This window comes from Delphinapterus leucas, chromosome 16, assembly GCF_059928025.1.
Source record: "Delphinapterus leucas isolate spDelLeu-1000000601 "Yukka" chromosome 16, BTC_Dleu_Yukka2, whole genome shotgun sequence".
Lineage (NCBI taxonomy): Eukaryota > Metazoa > Chordata > Mammalia > Artiodactyla > Monodontidae > Delphinapterus > Delphinapterus leucas.
The window spans coordinates 20,523,246-20,541,641 of record NC_143144.1 but is presented as its reverse complement, the minus strand read 5'-3'; the positions used below and the strand labels follow the sequence as shown (position 1 = coordinate 20,541,641).

General features: G+C 34.6%; 1 long non-coding RNA gene across 1 annotated transcript in view; it reads left to right on the top strand.

The window, feature by feature from the left end:
- Nucleotides 1-14,275, top strand: part of LOC149747231 (uncharacterized) — an 83,911-nt gene extending 69,636 nt beyond the window's left edge. Inside the window, exon 2 of the long non-coding RNA XR_016388055.1 lies at nt 9,554-14,275. This is a non-coding gene — a long non-coding RNA (uncharacterized LOC149747231). The remainder of the gene's footprint in view (nt 1-9,553) is intronic.
- Nucleotides 14,276-18,396: the final 4,121 nt, after the last annotated feature.

The window sequence follows — 18,396 nt, the reverse complement described above, 5'->3', positions numbered from 1 at the left end:
CATCTTCAAAGCCAGCTGCATAGCCTCTTCAAATCTCTCTCTGACCTCTGCTGCTGACTTCACATCCCTTCTCGGACTCTGACCCTCCTGCTTCCTTCTTTTTTTTTTTTTTTTTTTTTAATTAATTAATTTATTTATTTTTGGCTGTGTTGGGTCTTCGTTTCTGTGTGAGGGCTTTCTCTAGTTGTGGCAGGTGGGGGCCACTCTTCATCGCGGTGTGCGGGCCTCTCACTATCGCGGCCTCTCTTGTTGTGGAGCACAGGCTCCGGACGTGCAGGCTCAGTAGTTGTGGCTCATGGGTCCAGCTGCTCTGCAGCATGTGGGATCTTCCCAGACCAGGGCTCGAACCCGTGCCCCCTGCATTAGCAGGCAGATTCTCAACCACTGCGCCACCAGGGAAGCCCCCTGCTTCCTTCTTTTAAGGATTCTTGAGATTACATAGGGCCGACCTGGATAATCCAAGATAATCTTTCCATGTCAAGATCCTTAACTTAATCACACCCACAAAGTCCCTTTTGCCACATTCATAGGGATGTCATGGTGATCTTCTGATAACAGTAATTTTGATGAGATTTTGCTTTTACATGTTTGGGTGGATAACAAGTTATTTAAGGTATTTAAATTCAAGTGTGAAAGTATGTTACATGCCCCATTAATTATGGCATGTAATGGGAATAAGGTAAAATAATGCATCTCAAAAGGAGTTGAGGTTAAATTGTCCTTTTTGCAATCATTAAACTCTTTCATAATTAGGGTAGCAAAACTCTGGAAATATGTTAACCTGGAACAGGTCACACCGCAGAGAAGAGATCTACTCTATTTCTTAGAGTCAATTTGGCTTCAATGCAAGTTAACGTTCAACAAATCTCTAAATAGTAAGGTTGTCAGTTTCCATATACTAAATAGCATCCCAGGTGTGATTCTTTCAGATTCTACTACTATTAACATTATAAAAATTCAGGAAGCTTATGCTGAAATTTTTCATTGCTCTTGCCACAGAAATTCCACCTTTCTCTTGAGCAAACAAATAAACATGTTGGCATATAGAGATGTTTAACCCACTTAAAGTAAAACAAAAACTGTGCAAACACCTTTCTAAAAGACGATTTTCCGCAGAATTTTCTAAACCGTATTTTATTAGCTTAGTTCACATTTCTGAGTGTATTTAAAAGAAAAAAGATTGATTTATATTGTTACTTAATTCATGCTCTTCATGTTTTCAGGCTGGTTTCCCTCCAGTAATCCTAAGTTCATATTTATAAATTATCAGGGATCTCTGTGTTTAGTATAGCTGAAAAAATATTATGTTTAGGAAACCAGGTTAAAGTATATAAAAATGCATTGTTTATCACAAAACATTTTTATGGAGAAATTATTTTCAAACTATGGTATTTTTGTTTGTCCCTTCTGAAATAATTTTTATATTTTATTTAGTAATAACATTTTGCTTAGTTTCCTCTCAGAATTCTTTAAAAACAAAACCATTCAATTAGAATATTTTGGTCGATGGTACAAGAAAGCTTTTTGACTGTTATATACGAAATGGTTACCTTAAAAAAGAAACCTTTAACTAGTGTATCACCCAGGTTAGATTTTATTTTTATTTATCTGCCCTTCTGAGTCTCAGTTTTCTCCATGGTACTGAGAGACAGGTTTGTTTTAAGGATCAAAAGAGATAGTGTGTGTGAAAACTCTCCATGCAAATGATTATAGAAGCAGTCTAATGTTTCATGTTCTGTACGAATTTTGTGATTAGTAGATGTTGGTTAACAGTAACGAAGCTAAATTAAGGAAAGAAATTGATTTAGTGCTGGAGGTCTTTTAAAACCACATGTTGAAAATTCTACCAAATTGTTCTGGAATGCAGGATTTTTGCCTCGTGATTGCTTTGTCATGACAACTGCAATCAAGGGCATCTTGATCACTGGTACAACAAACACTGCAGTAACAGTAGAGCTGATTCAAAATTCAGGGTATGACGATTCTAGATCTGAATGACCAACTCAAGAAGGAAACGAAGTTTTAATTATGATGGAGTGGTCCTCACATGTTGAGAGAGATGAAGGTGCCCTCCAGCCTCCATAGTCAAGCTTAACAGTGTTCTATTATTTTTCCTTAAATTCTTATGATTAAGTGTGTTGAATTCCCCAAAATACCAACAATGTGCTAATAAGACAAAAGAATAGTTATTCCTACTCATTGCAGTGAAACAGAATACTAGTTTTAGAGAGTGCCACAATGTCTTCAAAGAGGGAGATCAGGAGTGGGCTAGTTATAGGACTCTGGCATCTGGGTCATTAATGGATATATTAAACTTAAATTGTTGTTTAGTTGCTTGGATTATAGATACCTAATTTTGGAGGTTTAAAAATACAGGTATGGTTGAATTCAACTTGTATATAATTTGATTTTTTCATGTTTTCTTTGTCCATTAGAATTTTTAATTCTAACTTAGATTTACGTCTCCATCTTAAATTGCTTATTTAATTGAATTTTACACGTATTATCATAGAATTCTATATTCTAATTCCTAATATAAGATTTATAAAAGCTTATTTGTCTAGACCCCTTTGAAATTTTATTAATTTTTATTAAAGCTAAGAATTCTCTCCCCAGGGAAATGCATATACATGCAAAATATTACAGATAGTTCCAGGGGTTCAAGGAGCTCTTAAAGTCCATTCATGAACTTTTGGGGGAGGATGTTAATTAAGGATTAAACACTAGAAAAAGAATTATCAAAAACAGGGAATAAGAGAAGAATGTCACCTAACACTACTATATACTTTTTTCAAAAGTTTCCAGCAGTAAGAAATTAAACAAATACAAAAGATATAATAATTGGAGAGAGACAAAATTATTATTTTTCCAGACATCATGATTACGTACTCAATCCCAAGAGAAACTTTAATTCTGAAAATATATATTACAATTAATGAGTTCAGTTAAGCATCTAGATCCAAGAAATATAGAAAATATTAATAGACTTATTATATCCTAGCAGTAACCAGGTTGAAGATATAATAAAAAAGAGAGAGTATTCCATTCAAAATATTAATGAAAAATGTGAATGCCCAGGAGTATGCAACAAGAAATATGCAGGAACTATATATAAGGAAAACTACAAAGTTTACGGTGAGATGTAAAAGTAGATTTTAATAAATGGAGTGGCATAGTATACTCCTGTAAAGGAAAACAAATATAAAGATAATAATTCTTCAAAGTTTTTAAAGTTAATTAAAGCTTAATACAATTTCAATTAAAATTCTGATGACATCTTGCTGGAACTCAAAAACATGTTTCTTAAATTAATATGAAATTAAAAATAAACTGGAAAAGCTCTGAACAAATTTAAAATATCATATTAATGATTACAGGCATCCTGTCTGAGATAATACAATATTTTATGCAACTGTAACAATTAAAGCAGAGTGAACAGAGTGGTACTGACAAAAGAATCCATAGAGAGATCAATGAAACTGAATACTTAGCTCTGAAATAAAACCTCATACAACATGACCAACTATATTCTTTGAGATTTTATTAAGCAGGCTTTTTTATATTTTGGAGGGGCTTTTGGAGTAGGGAAAAAGTCTAAATCCAAGTGATTTTGGAAAACTCTGGATAAGCGCAATTTAAACACTTTCCTATATGTAGAACAATAGAAATATATGATGTAAATCTTCAACAGAGGAATACGGTTAACAATGTTTAGCAAATGGAGATACTATGTATAAGGAATCTTTCACAACTGGGAACATACTACAGAATACTCTGTCTTGGAATATATACATGTAGTAAAATACTAATAACCCACCTAGTTTAGAGCCAGATCATGATTTTAGAAATACTGGCAAATTATTTGTATGGGAAAGGCTGAAAGTAGACGTTTAACAGATTTGAAGCTGGATAAGAAATTCCTAAAGATAATAATAATAATGGAACACATAACTAAGGGAAAATACCCATTTTAACACTTAAAAGTAATATACTTCGGACACCCATACAAACCATTAACAGCATTAAAAAATACTAAAGGATAGGGCTTCCCTGGTGGCGCAGTGGTTGAGAGTCCGCCTGCCGATGCAGGGGACACGGGTTCGTGCCCCAGTCCGGGAAGATCCCACATGCTGCGGAGTGGGTGGGCCCGTGAGCCACGGCCGCTGAGCCTGCGCGTCCGGAGCCTGTGCTCCGCAACGGGAGAGGCCACAGCAGTGAGAGGCCCATGTACGGCAAAAAAAATAATAAATAAGTAAAGGATAAAATCATAATAAATATGACGCCCACGTACGGCAAAAAAAAAAAAAAAACAACTAAAGGATAAAATCATAATAAATATGAAAAACAAAGAGTTAACATCTAAAAGTCTAACTGTAATAATAATGGCAATAATCCCACATGCTGCGGAGCAACTGGGCCCGTGAGCCACAACTACTGAGCCTGCACATCTGGAGCCTCTGCTCCGCAACAAGTGGCCCCTGCTTGCCACAACTAGAGAAAGCCCTGGCAGAGAAACGAAAACCCAACACAGCAAAAATAAATAAATAAACTCCTACCCCCAACATCTTCTTTAAAAAAAATAAAATAATAATAATAATAATTCAGCAGTAATTTAGAGATTTCTCTAACTATAATCATTGTTGCTCCTGTTATTAAAATATTATCATTTCAGTCAAAATAGGTTACAGAAAGAGGTAATGTTTGGATTTTTCTTCTTAAGTTTCAACATGTAATCAGGATTTCTTTGTCGTCAACATTATTATCTTTATCATCAGCATTGCTGTCTTCATCATCATTTCTACATATTGGCTTTCAACATAAGACAGATAATTCTTAAGCATATTGCATATTTTTATTAAACTTCTTATTAAATTTTATAATGTTTAGAGGTGACTTTCACAACAGATACACTCAGGGTTGTTTTTTTAAATAAGGGCATAGATTTTACTTGTACGATGCCAAGTTTGTCTTATTTCAATGGGGGCTCTTTGTGTAATGGAGTTTAGTCTTCCTGTACTAGTAATTTTACAGTGATTACCTAGAAGAGGAACAAAAAGAATCTATCAAATGGATAGTATGTTTTATTCTATGTTTGTACCTTAATTTTATATGGGCTGAATATCATGATGTTTAGGAAAAACTGGTGTGTTGTCATCATGATTATAAGGATACAACAAAAACTGAGTAGTAATGCATCTCTATAGCTAGGATACCTGAGTTTGACTCAGATGCTGAAGAAACAATATGTAATTTCAGATGAGCAAATAAGCAATTAGATCTCAAATTTAGAGGATAGAAGATAATCTTATGAACCAAAATATTTTGAAAATTGATTTTTTGGTAGGCTCAGTCTATCAGACTGGGAGATAATGATTTGTACCACAAAGTTACTGCAGTGTTTTCAGTGAATTGAACATACTGCCCTGATGGTTTCTGATAATTTTTTTGAGCATCACTTAGTGCTAAGAACTGTGGTAGGCATTTGTAGTACAATAATGAGTAAATATTACTTCTTTTCTAACAACGACACTTTTCCCTGGAGAACAAAACCATTCCACAAGGATAATACTATGAATAGTAAGGGTAGTAAAATAAATAGAATTATAACTAACATTCTTTAGTGCTTTGTGACAGCATTTTCCCGCATGCTTTGCTTATACACTGTATAACCCAGTTTATCCTCACAATATCTTATGAAACAGGTATTCTTATTTCTTCCTTTTGTGTATAAGAAGCCTGAGTAAACAAAGTGGTTAAATAAAATATCGCCAAAGTAAGTGGCAGAAGTAATATTCAGATCTGAGAACTATAGTTCCTTCCCTGAAACTACTATACTGCATCTCAGTTGAAATCATAGTATTTTATACAGTTTATATTGAGGAACATTTAAGGGCTGAGGAGAATTGATCTCAGGTATATTTCACAGGAGAAATACAACTTAAAACATACCTTACCACATGTGTTTGACAGGTAGATACAAGGCAGATAAGAGTATTGTATAAAACATTATGGGGAAAAGCATCAACCTAGGAAAATGTACTACCTCAAGGCTCCATGAAGACAGAGACCATGTCTGATTGATGCATTGCTAGATCTCCAGTGCCTAGAATAGATGCTGGGTTGTTGCTAAATAGCATTAGGGGCAAAAAGCACTAAATTTTATATTCTACACCATAAACAAAACTGTTGGTAGTCCTGTATGCACATTAAAATTCTCACTGCAAGGATAGTAAGCTGAATGATTTTAATATTATATTCTGTCTTCATTAAGTACTATTTGAAAATAATATTTTTTTTCAAAGCCCTCTCTCCCCACCCATAAACAACAGTAAATTTTTTTTTTTTTTTTTTTTTTGCGGTACGCGGGCCTCTCACTGTTGTGGCCTCTCCCGTTGCGGAGCGCAGGCTCCGGACGCGCAGGCTCAGCGGCCATGGCTCACGGGCCCACCCACTCCGCGGCATGTGGGATCTTCCCCGACAAGGGCACGAACCCGCGTCCCCTGCATCGGCAGGCGGAATCCCAACCACTGCGCCACCTAGGAAGCCCAAATTTTTTTTTTTTAATTAATGGAAATATCAACCACATGTAAACATGGCCTTTATGATGTTAAAGTTCTCACTATGCTTTTATAGTCTTCATAGTGCATGTTTTTGTGCAATTTACTGCAGTTTTTGAGGTTCTATCTATCTCACACATTCTCCCTATTTTTTAGTATCTGGGAAAAATCTCCTTTGGATAGCTAATAAAGTTATGGAGGTAATAGCTCAAACAAAGGCAAAGTTAAAATGTAAATAACCTGTCATCAAACTTTTAGTGACAATTAAGGAAAGTAAACAATCATGTTAAGAATATACCTGAGTACAGCAACTGAACTTTTATAAATATACAAATGGATCCCAGATAAATGTCAGAAAACCATTATCAAGATTAAGTGCATAGCAATGGTCATTATTTTAAGAGCCCACATTTTCATTAAACTATAATCACCGTGTTTAAAAATAAAGTAATTGTCAGACCAAAAAAAGCCCAGGTAATTGAACAGAAAACTGATCGTCATGAATTGGTGGGGTCCTGTGTGCTAGTGTCATGGTATTATGGGGCCAAATGTTACTACTGGAAATGCCAGACTAACACCTGGCTTTGGTACATGTCCTTCCCAACGAAGAGTTATAGTTTCTTGGAGTTCTGAATTTTCAGAGCACTGAGAATACCTAACATGTACGTAACTTTTGGAAAGTCAGTCTTAAAGCCCTCCTTGCTAAACAGTTGCCATAGTGGGGAGTTGCCTTTTCATTCCTCTCTGAGAAGGGCTTTTCAGCTTTACACATATTGTTCTTTATGGTTGCTCTCAGCTGTTGATTTGTGTAGAAAAATGTCAGTGCTTCCATGATTTCATAATGATTAATGAAAATAAAACTAGGAATAGGTGGAACATGAGATGACTTTTATATTCCAAGTCATTAGTGGCCATATAGGTAGTTCTGAAAGACCCAGTAAAATAGATTATTATAACAAGGCAAATTAATGGTTTCTTCAGAGTTTAGAAAATAAACTTGATGAGTTATATGAGAAATTCATTACCAAAAATCATTTTTCATATCTGAATAATGAATTACAGTCTATATACAACTAATTTAGATCCATTTTTGTGATGACATATTTGACCTACCTTTGTTTATGGGATAAATGCAGCTGCTAAATGTGTTTATATAATAACTAATTAATGTTTGATGGTCCATCAACTTGATCTATGAACTCTATTGTAAAGAAAGCAAAAAAGAACTATCAAATTGCATGCCATGCCCTGAAGTAGTCAAGATTCTTCCGGGGAAAATACTTTGAAGGAATTTTTTAGCAAGATATATTTTATTATCCTACACAATAATTTCCAAATTAGATATAACACTTCAGAAGGGCTGGTCTTCCCCCAAGTAAACTGATTACAAAGAGAGTCCTTACTCATCTTTGTATTTAAAAGTAACATACGTTAATTTCAAAACATCACTTTAAAAATAATGTATTTTGATATGATAACTTTTAGTGGGCAAGTTAATAGGGTAAACTTTATTTTTTATAATAGAAAATTGTATACATATATTGGATTTACACATGTTGACATTTTTTCTGTTTAAAATAAAAATATAAAAATTAAATTTTCTATTTAAATCATGGCTGGAGAGCAAGCATTTGTCTCCTCTCCCTTTGGAAACCCCATTGTCATTCGGTGAAAACTATAAAAAGGAACAATCCCGTAACCCAAACAAAAACATACCATGTGGTTATCAGCAGATGAGAAATCTCAATAAATTTCTAGAAAATGGAATATGCAAAGTAAATTGATGGGTGAAATGAGAAAGTAAGCCACTGTCCATGATATATACAGCTTAGGTGAAAATGCTTTGAGATCCTGGGTCCAAGAAATGGGCAGGGTGGGGGGGGGTTAGAAAAGGAGCATTAACGCTGTGTTTAACTACAAAACACCTAGACAGTTCAACCATCCTACACAGCTTCCTTAATACTACAGCAAGCAACCAGTTTTTTACTCCCTAGTCAAAAAATAAAGGGATTTTCTGCAAAGAAATTTAGTGAACTCTTTGGTTCTTAATATTGGCGTTAAGCACCAGAGTTGAGTACTCTTCACTCTGGCATTACCTACATAAAGGGAGAAAAACCGACAATAACCTAGTAGGAAACACATCAACTGGGTCCTTCATTTTTGCTATGAACACCCAATCAATTAAGACCAGCAGCATGAGAGAGGGAAAAAAAAAAAAAAAACTAAAGGAAAATGTTAATGCCACAATGGTGGGAGAAATATAATTTGAGGTACAGACCAATATCAACAAAAGAAAATAAATCTTAAAAGGAAAAATTAGAAAAATCTAATTAGAATTAAAACGTAATAGGAAACTAGAAGACAATCATTTTTAGGAAGTTACTTCTTCAAAGCAAATGAGTAAAATCAAAAAGGAAAATAACCTGGGATCCAGGAAACAGTGAATTGGAGATAGGAATATGATGAAATGAAATTTTAGAATGACAGCTGTGCTGTCTCAGATCTTAGTAAAGCAGGAGTTTGAAAAGTATAGGAGGGACTGTCTTGGGGAAATGGATGGAAGTGTACGTGAAATTCTAGATAGGGTACATATATAGTGGATATGGGAAGATTCATTTTTCTTTTGTAAATAGAAAATAAGGGCAATTAAAAGACTCAGGAAACAAAATATGTAGAAAAACATCATTATCTACATGTAGAACACATATTAAAAGTGATTTAAATTTAAGCAAGTGGCAGAGAGTAAGAAAAAAATAGATTTTGCTGTGATGCTAGAAACATTTTCTTTAAGTGGAACAGAAGTTGTGATGGGTCTAAAGAGAAGGAAAGTAATTCTAACATACTAATAAGCTCTGCTGTTAAAAAATTCACATGGTAATTTCTATATGTATGTAATTTTATATGTATAATTTATAAGTATATTATTAATATAATCTATATAAAATTTTAACATAATTTATAGTATATATAATATATATGGTATCTATATTTTTTAGAATTTGGAAATAAACTTTAGAGAAAGCCAGAAGACTTACATGTCACCATGGAACAGAATGCAAACAAAGGTATCAAGCAAAGGTACAGTAAAAAAATGTTGCAAGTATAAATGGTGAAAAGAGTTTATAGGAAAAGGTAGGTGCTCTAAAATTTTCATCTTAAATAGTAGAACATTTAAAGAAAATGTCTAAGGTAGGTGCGGTAAGAACAGAAGTTTAAGTACATTATTTTATATTAGTGGTATCTAACCATACAAATAAATAATGAACTGCACAATCATGACCACTAGTATTGAATAATATTCCATTGTCTGGGTGTACCACAGTTTATCCATTTATCCATCTACTGAAAGACATCTTGGTTTCTTCCACAGTTTGGCAATTATGAATAAAGCTGTTATAAGCATCCATGTCAGGCATTTTGTGTGGACGTAAATTTTTAACTTATTTGGGTAAATACCAGTAAGTGAAATTTCTGAATCCTCTGGTAAGCTTATGTTTTGTTTTGTAAGAAACTGCCCAACAGTCTTCCGAAGTGGCTGTACCATTTTACATTCCCATCAACAATGAATGAAAGTTCCTGTTGTTCCACATCCTTGTCAGCATTTGGTGTTGTCAGTGTTTTGGATTTTAGCCATTTTAATAGTTGGTAGTGGTATTTCACTGTTGTTTTAATTTGCATTTCCCTGATGGCATATGACCTTGAGCATCTTTTCATATGTTTATTTGCCATCTGTATGTATACTTGCCCATTTTTGAATCTTTTTTTTTAAGAGTTCTTTGTATATCTTGAATAATAGTCCTCTATCAGATATGTGTCTTTCAAATGTTGTTTCTCCGTTTGTGGTTTGTCTTTTCATTTTCTTGACATTGTCTTTCATGGAGCATGAGTTTTTAATTTTAATGAAGCCCAGTTTATTAACTATTTCTTTTCTTTTCTTTTCTTTTTTTAATTAGAGGCAGAGCTGAGAGCAGCTGTGCAAAATTAGTACCAGTATCCTCCTACCCTCCATTTTATTTATTTATTTTTAATTATTTTTTTAAACATCTTTATTGGAGTATAATTTCTTTACAATGGTGTGTTAGTTTCTGCTTTATAACAAAGTGAATCAGCTATACATATACATATATCCCCATATCTCCTCCCTCTTGTGTCTCCCTCCCACCTTCCCTATCCCACCCCTCTAGGTGGTCACAAAGCAGCGAGCTGATCTCCCTGTGCTATGTGGCTGCTTCCCACTAGCTACCTATTTTACATTTGGTAGTGTATATGTGTCCATGCCACTCTCTCACTTCATCCCAGCTTACCCTTCCCCCTCCCTTTGTCCTCAAGTCCATTCTCTACATGTGTCTTTATTCCTGTCCTGCCCCTAGATTCTTCAGAACCTTTTTTTTTTTTCAGATTCCATATATATGTGTTAGCATAAACTATTTCTTTCATGGATTGTATCTTTGATGTTGCATTTTAAAAGTCACCACTAAAGCCAAGGTCATACAGATTTTCTATTATGTTATTTTCTGGGAGTTTTACAGCTTTGTGTATTATATTTAGTTCTGTAATCCATTTTGAGTTATTTTTTGTGACAGGTGTAAGGTCTGGTCTAAATTTTTTTTTTTTGCACATGAGTATTGTTTCAGCATCATTTTATGAATAGACTGTCTTTGCTCCATTGTATTGTCTTTGCTCCTTTGTTAAAGATCAGTAGTCTATATTTGCATGGGTCTATTGTGTGACATTTTAAAAGCTGGCATAACATGCATAACAATTTTCAATATATCCCTTTGGAGATAGTTCTGGTTTAGTAACTAGGACAGACTCAAAAGAAAAGAAGAGAAACTTAGGAAAGAAGGAAAGTTTAAAAAAATGTCTAATTTCTTACAGCAGATTTACATGTAAGAATTGCACACATATTAAATTAATAGCCAAAATTTACATCATACACATCATTTTCTGTTACAAGAGATTATTCCCTGGAGTAAGTATTAGTTAGAACTGCACTTCCAGATTCTTTTCAATGTGTAAATTATGTATGTAAAAAAGTATACATAAAGTTCCCCTCTACTCCATTTTCTTCCAGTTGACACTGATGTAAAACAGTATTTTCCCTTTCATAAACCTCAAATTCCCTTTTTCTATTTTGGAACAAAAGCAAAAGACATATATGACAGAGTGGAGCTATTGATTCTTAATTTTGTTCATAAGGTATAAACGGAGTGAGATTCATGTACACACACATTGTTAAATGAACTTTTCCAGTTGTGTTTTTTTAATTTCATTGAGACTAATTAGTATGATCTATCATAGACTGCAGCATACCTTACACTTCCATTAAGGATAAAATACCTGTGTGCCACATGTGATTAAGAGAATCAGTAGGTAAGCGCCTCATTATGAATGTGATTATTAGGTGATTCTGCCCCATTAAGGTCCAATAAGTATTCTATAGTTACTAGAGGTCCAGCAAACGTTCAATTATAGGAGCACAATTTATATTCTCAACCTAGGTTGATATGCACACATACAGATCATAAACCTGATTGTACTGTGATAAAAATGAGGCTAGATTGAGTTATTTGCCTTTCCCATATTTGGCAAAGTGGACACAGTTGCTTTTTCCATATTATGTGAAATGACTTTTCTCAAGAGCTTATGTCTACATATCCACTGTGCTCAGCACAACACCTGCTCTAAGGTCATAGCAGGAGGGGATCAGAATGGACATGTAGAGGATACTTTTGTTTCCCAACCTAACCTCCCACCATAACTTTATGATAACTTTAAGAAGTCTAGGAACTATGATAGAACATAAAATATGACATGCATCAGATCATGAGCTCTAAATGGAAAACATATCATGATACTCTGTTTCTGGGGGGATGTGTAAAAATTGCAAAGTTTCATTAAATCAAAAAAAAAGTGTTAAATTATGAAGGTCAACCCATAGAAACATATATCACTTTTTATCAGGTTATTTCGTCTCCTGATATATCCCCCAAAACGTTGGTCACACCTCATTGGTAATAGTAAGCATCCCCTAGACATCCCCAAAATGGGGGAAATAAAATATTTGCCCCATCAACATGCAATACCAATTCACTCTCAATAGGAGAAAATGGACAAGGTGTCACAAAGCACTGACCATTAAATATCCCATTAGTATCAATAAGTAAGTACAGTAGGGATAGTTTCCAAGGCCTAATTTATCCAGTGATGTTACTAACATGTGCTTCTGTATTCTCTGTGTTCTGATGCCATGTCTGCATGGCATCAATTTCCCTGGCACTGTTTTATGAATCTCTTTGGCTCATTTTACCCTATGTAAAATAGATCTATTATTCTTTCAGCAAGCAGATATCAAACACCCATTATGAATTAGGCACTGTGCTAAGATAGTGCATCTCTCATGACAGAAACTCCAAGAGATCAAATTATTCATGTTTTAGGTATCCTCTATCATTCAATAGGATCAAAGTACTGAATATGATAGAATGGGATTTTTCTCTTATTTGAAAATATTTGAAGACTATCTGCCACTTGTAGATTCTACTAATTTTCTACAGTGTGAAAATTATTTACCAAATTGAGAAAACTGACACTTTCCCTATGGCTATAAGACAATATTTATACCTCTAAAATCCCTCTCAAAAAAAAAAAAAAACTACTAAGAAAGTAAAGTTTCTTTTTTTAGAAATATGTTACTAAGGATAATTTCAAATGTTTGTGTGCAATAAACTCCAAAATGAATATAATTTTTATAATGCTTGTTTTCTGAATTTACTATATATCTACCATTAAAACAGGAAATGAAGATATTTTACCTGAAGGTTTCCTGATGTGTGTGTATGTATGAATGTATATAGAGAGACAAAGAAAGGGATAGGGGAGGGAGAGAGATGGAGAAGGAGTGAAAGTTTAGAAGCATAGATTTTATATTATCACATATTTCCTGTATGGTTACTTATTAGATGAGGAGTTTTAACATATTTGTTTTTGCTCTAAGGTCTTGGAAAATTCAGCAGTGTAACATCCTGAATCATTTACTTGAGGAGAAAAGTTAATTCTTGGATTACTCTTAGGTATAGAAAGAGCTAAGAAAAGAAAATGCCAGATCCTTCAAACTGAGGTCATTTTTTAAATTAGTCACATGGGTATTTTAAGAAGAAATGAAGCTCAGGAAAAAAAAGGAAAGAAAAACGGGGGTGTTTTACTATGAGAGAAGCTTCATAAAAATTTACTTTGGTCTAGTATAATATTTTGCATCAGATATTTATGTAAAACTCACTTTCGTATTATTTCTTTTATTAAAAAACGAAACGTTTGTGGGACTGTAAATTGGTACAGCTACTATGGAAAACAGTATAGAGGTTTGTAAAAAAAAAAACCGAAAACAAAACTACCACATGATGCAGCTGTTCCACTTCTACGCATTTATACAAAGGAAATGAAAACACCAACTTGAACAAATTTATGCAGCCCCATGTTCATTGCAGAATTATTTACAATAGCCAAGATAGGAAAACAACCTAAGTGTTCATCGATGATGAATAGGTAAAGAAATTATGATACATACATACATACATATATTATTCACCCATAAAAACAATGAATTCTGGCCATTTGCAACAACATGGATAGATATTGACAGCATTTTGCTAACTAAATAAATCAGACAGAGAAAGACAAATATGATTTCTCTGTGGAGTCTAAGAAAAAAACAAAAACCCCAAAACAGGTTCATAGGTACAGAGACAGATTGGTGGTTGTTAGAGGCAGGGGTTAAGAGAAGTGGGTGAAGGGGTGAAGGGGATGAAGAGGGAAACAAAGAAATAGAGAGAGGAGGAAGGAAGGGAGGGAGGGAGGGAGGGAGGGAGGGAGGATGGAGGGAGAAAGGAAGGAAGGAAAGAAGAGGGGAGGGAGGGAGGGAGGATGGAAGGAAGTGAGTGAGGGAGGGAGGGAAGTAAGGATTCTTCAGTATATGCAAATCACACAATGTGATACACCATATTAACAAATTGAAGAACAAAAACCATATGATCATCTCAATAGATGCAGAAAACACTTTTGACAAAATTCAACACCCTTTTTTTTTTTTTTTAAGAAGATGTTGGGGGTAGGAGTTTATTAATTTATTTATTTATTTTTGCTGTGTTGTGTCTTCGTTTCTGTGCGAGGGCTTTCTCTAGCTGTGGCAAGCGGGGGCCACTCTTCATCACGGTGCACGGGCCTCTCACTATCGCGGCCTCACTTGTTGCGGAGCACAGGCTCCATACGCGCAGGCTCAGTAGTTGTGGCTCACGGGCCTAGTTGCTCCGCGGCATGTGGGATCCTCCTAGACCAGGGCTCAGACCCGTGTCCCCTGCATTAGCAGGCAGATTCTCAACCACTGCACCACCAGGGAAGCCCACCAGTGGCATTTTTTACGGAACTAGAACAAAAACCTTAAAATATGTATAGAGACACAAAAGACCCCGAATAGCCAAAGCAGCCTTGAGGGAAAAAACAGAGCTGGAGGAATCAGACTCCCTGACTTCAGACTATACTACGAAGCTACAGTAATTAAGACAATATGGTACTCGCACAAAAACAGAAATAGAGATCAATGAAACAGGATAGAAAGCCCAGAGATAAACCCACACACCTATGGTCAACTAATCTATGATAAAGGAGGCAAGGATATATAATGGAGAAAACACAGTCTTTTCAACAAGTGGTGCTGGGAAAACTGGACAGCTACATGTAAAAGAATGAAATTAGAACACTCCCTAACACCATACACAAAAATAAGCTCAAAATGGATTAGAGACCTAGATGTAAGACTGGACACTATAAAACTCTTAAAGGAAAACATAGGAAGAACACCCTTTGACATAAATCACAGCAAGATCTTGTTTGATCCACCTCCTAGAGTAATGGAAATAAAAACAAAAATAAACAAATGGGACCTAATAAAACTTCAAAGCTTTTGCACAGCAAAGGAAACCATAAACAAGACAAAAAGACAACCCCCAGAATGGGAGAAAATATTTGCAAATGAATCAACGGACAAAGGATTAATCCCCAAAATATATAAACAGCTCATGCATCTCAATATTAAAAAAACAACCCAATCCAAAAATGGGCAGAAGACCTAAATAGACATTTCTCCAAAGAATACATACAGATGACCAAAAAGCACAAGAAAATATGCTCAACATCACTAATTATTAGAGAAATGCAAATCAAAACTACAGTGAGGTATCACCTCACACCAGTTAGAGTGGGCGTCATCAGAAAATCTACAAACAACAAATGCTGGAGAGGGTGTGGAGAAAAGGGAACACTCCTGTACTGTTTGTGGGAATGTAAATTGATACAGCCACTATGGATAACAGTATGGAGGTTCCTTAAAAAACTAAAAATAGGATTACCATATGACCCAGCAATCCCACTACTGGGCATATACCCAGAGAAAACCATAATTGAAAAAGACACGTGCACCCCAGTGTTCACTGCAGCACTATTTACAACAGCCAGGACATGGAAGCAACCTAAATGCCTGTCGACAGATGAATGGATAAAGAAGATGTGGTACATATATACAATGGAATATTACTCACCCATAAAAGGGAACGAAATTGGGTCATTTGTAGAGATGTGGATGGATCTAGAGACTGTCATACAGAGTAAAGTAAGTCAGAAAGAGAAAAGCAAATATCATATATTAATGCATATATGTGGAACCTAGAAAAATGGTACAGATGAACCGGTTTTCAGGGCAGAAATAGAGACACAGATGTAGAGAACAAACGTATGGACACCAAGGAGGGGAAAGTGGAGGCGGGGGTGGTGGTGGATGAATTGGGAGATATGGATTGACATGTATACACCAGTATGTATAAAATAGGTAACTAATAAAAACCTGCTGTATAAAAAAGTAAATAAAATAAAATTTAAAAATATTTATATTTTATATGCTCTAAGACATAACAAGCGGAAGCCTTCAGTTAATGAGGAAACAAAGTCCAAATGTATGTTTTATTTTATAATTCACCTTGTCTGTTTTGCCTGAGTGTTATGTAACAATGACTGAGCAAGTTTTTACCAGTTTTTCAGCATTTGTGTGAGACAGCCTCCCTCAAAATATAGTCAAAATGATGTATGTACTATTCTTTTGGGGCCTTTAGGAGCACTTCAGGAGACAGGCTGCTATCCTCCACAGTGACAGAAGCTGGCATATAACGAGAAGCCCATCTAATGCTGGTCAGGGGAAATTCCCTGTGAGTTCTGACACTGTGAAGAGTGGTTTCAGACTAAACTCCGAAGTCAAAAAGGTAGACACAGAATTGCAAGTATTAATTGCCTTTGGGGATGCTTCTCTTTTGAGCAGTGCTGCTCCAGGAGAAGCAGCCTGAGAGCTTTATTCGTTTATTGAAGGATGATGATTCTCAGAGTACTCTCAAATAGGCCAGAATTTATGCAACTAGATATTGTCATACTAAGTGAAGTAAGTCAGAGAAAGACAAATACCATATGACATCACTTATATGTGGAATCTAAAATATGACACACCTTATCTATGAAACAGAAACAGACTCACAGACATACAGAAAAGACTTGTGATTGCCAAGGAGGAGGGGGGGCAGTGAGGGAGGTATGGATTGGGAGTTTGGGATTAGCAGATGCAAAGTATTTTATATAGAATGGATAAACAAGAAGGTCCTACTGTATAGCGCAGGGAACTATATTCAGTATCCTGTGATAAACCATAAATGGAAAAGAATATGAAAAAGAATGTATATATATATATATATATATATATATATATATGTATAACTAAATAACTTTGCCATACAGCAGATATTAACATAACATTGTAAATTAACTATACTTCAATAAAATAAATTTTTAAAAGTCTATATGCAACTGGATTAGTATTAATCAAATATTATTAATGATCAGTGATTGCAAGAAAATTATCACAAACCACCTGATTAAAAACACTTTCATAAAGTGGTTCCAATTTATCATTAAAATATATTAACATATTGAGGGCAGAGAAAGTATGTTTTATGTTTCTTTTATATCGAACTATTTCTTCTAATTGTATGTTTTGGTTTTGTCTGATGATCAAACAATATTTTTTGAATAAATGAAGAACATTTTGTGGTATTAAAGATAGAGCAACATGAAAATAAATTATTGAAACTGTCATTTCTATAGGGGACAACCTAAACACAATAATTGATAAGAAACTTGTTAAGTGGCTTTTATATTTTTCTAGAACCTGGTCCAGAAAGATTATTCAAAAATGGCAAATATCTCCACTAACTTTCCACTTATTAATACTTCTTGAGAAAATCTTGTCTGTTTTTTAATTTTGCAAATAAAAGAGCATGGAATTTTTTGTATACAATACCTATGAAGTGTCAACATGTAGAAAAACTTTTAAATCCTCAACACTTTGAATGGTGGAAAGGTACTATATATTATTTTACCTCTCACTTTTCCTCATGTCTCTAACCATTTCAGAGTAACTTCAACTTTTTTGTCATTGTCCTTCCATCTGATAAGCAGAACATAAAAATAGATGACATAAAAATCTGCTACCAATTCAGAGAATTTGTTAAGAGCCAAAAAAACAGGAAGTGACAGCACGTCAGTAACTTGTTTAAATGTGAACTGGAGCAAAAGGGTGTTAATCATTTGAATTCCACTTACTTCCACACTTTTTCAGACATGTTGCTAGCAGGCAAAAATGCAAGGTTATAAACATTTAATTCCTTTAAGTCCATATCTTTTAGTTCCTCACCATGAGAATTCTTTAGCTAGAAAAGTGTGTGTATAATAGTCAGTGGGCTATTTA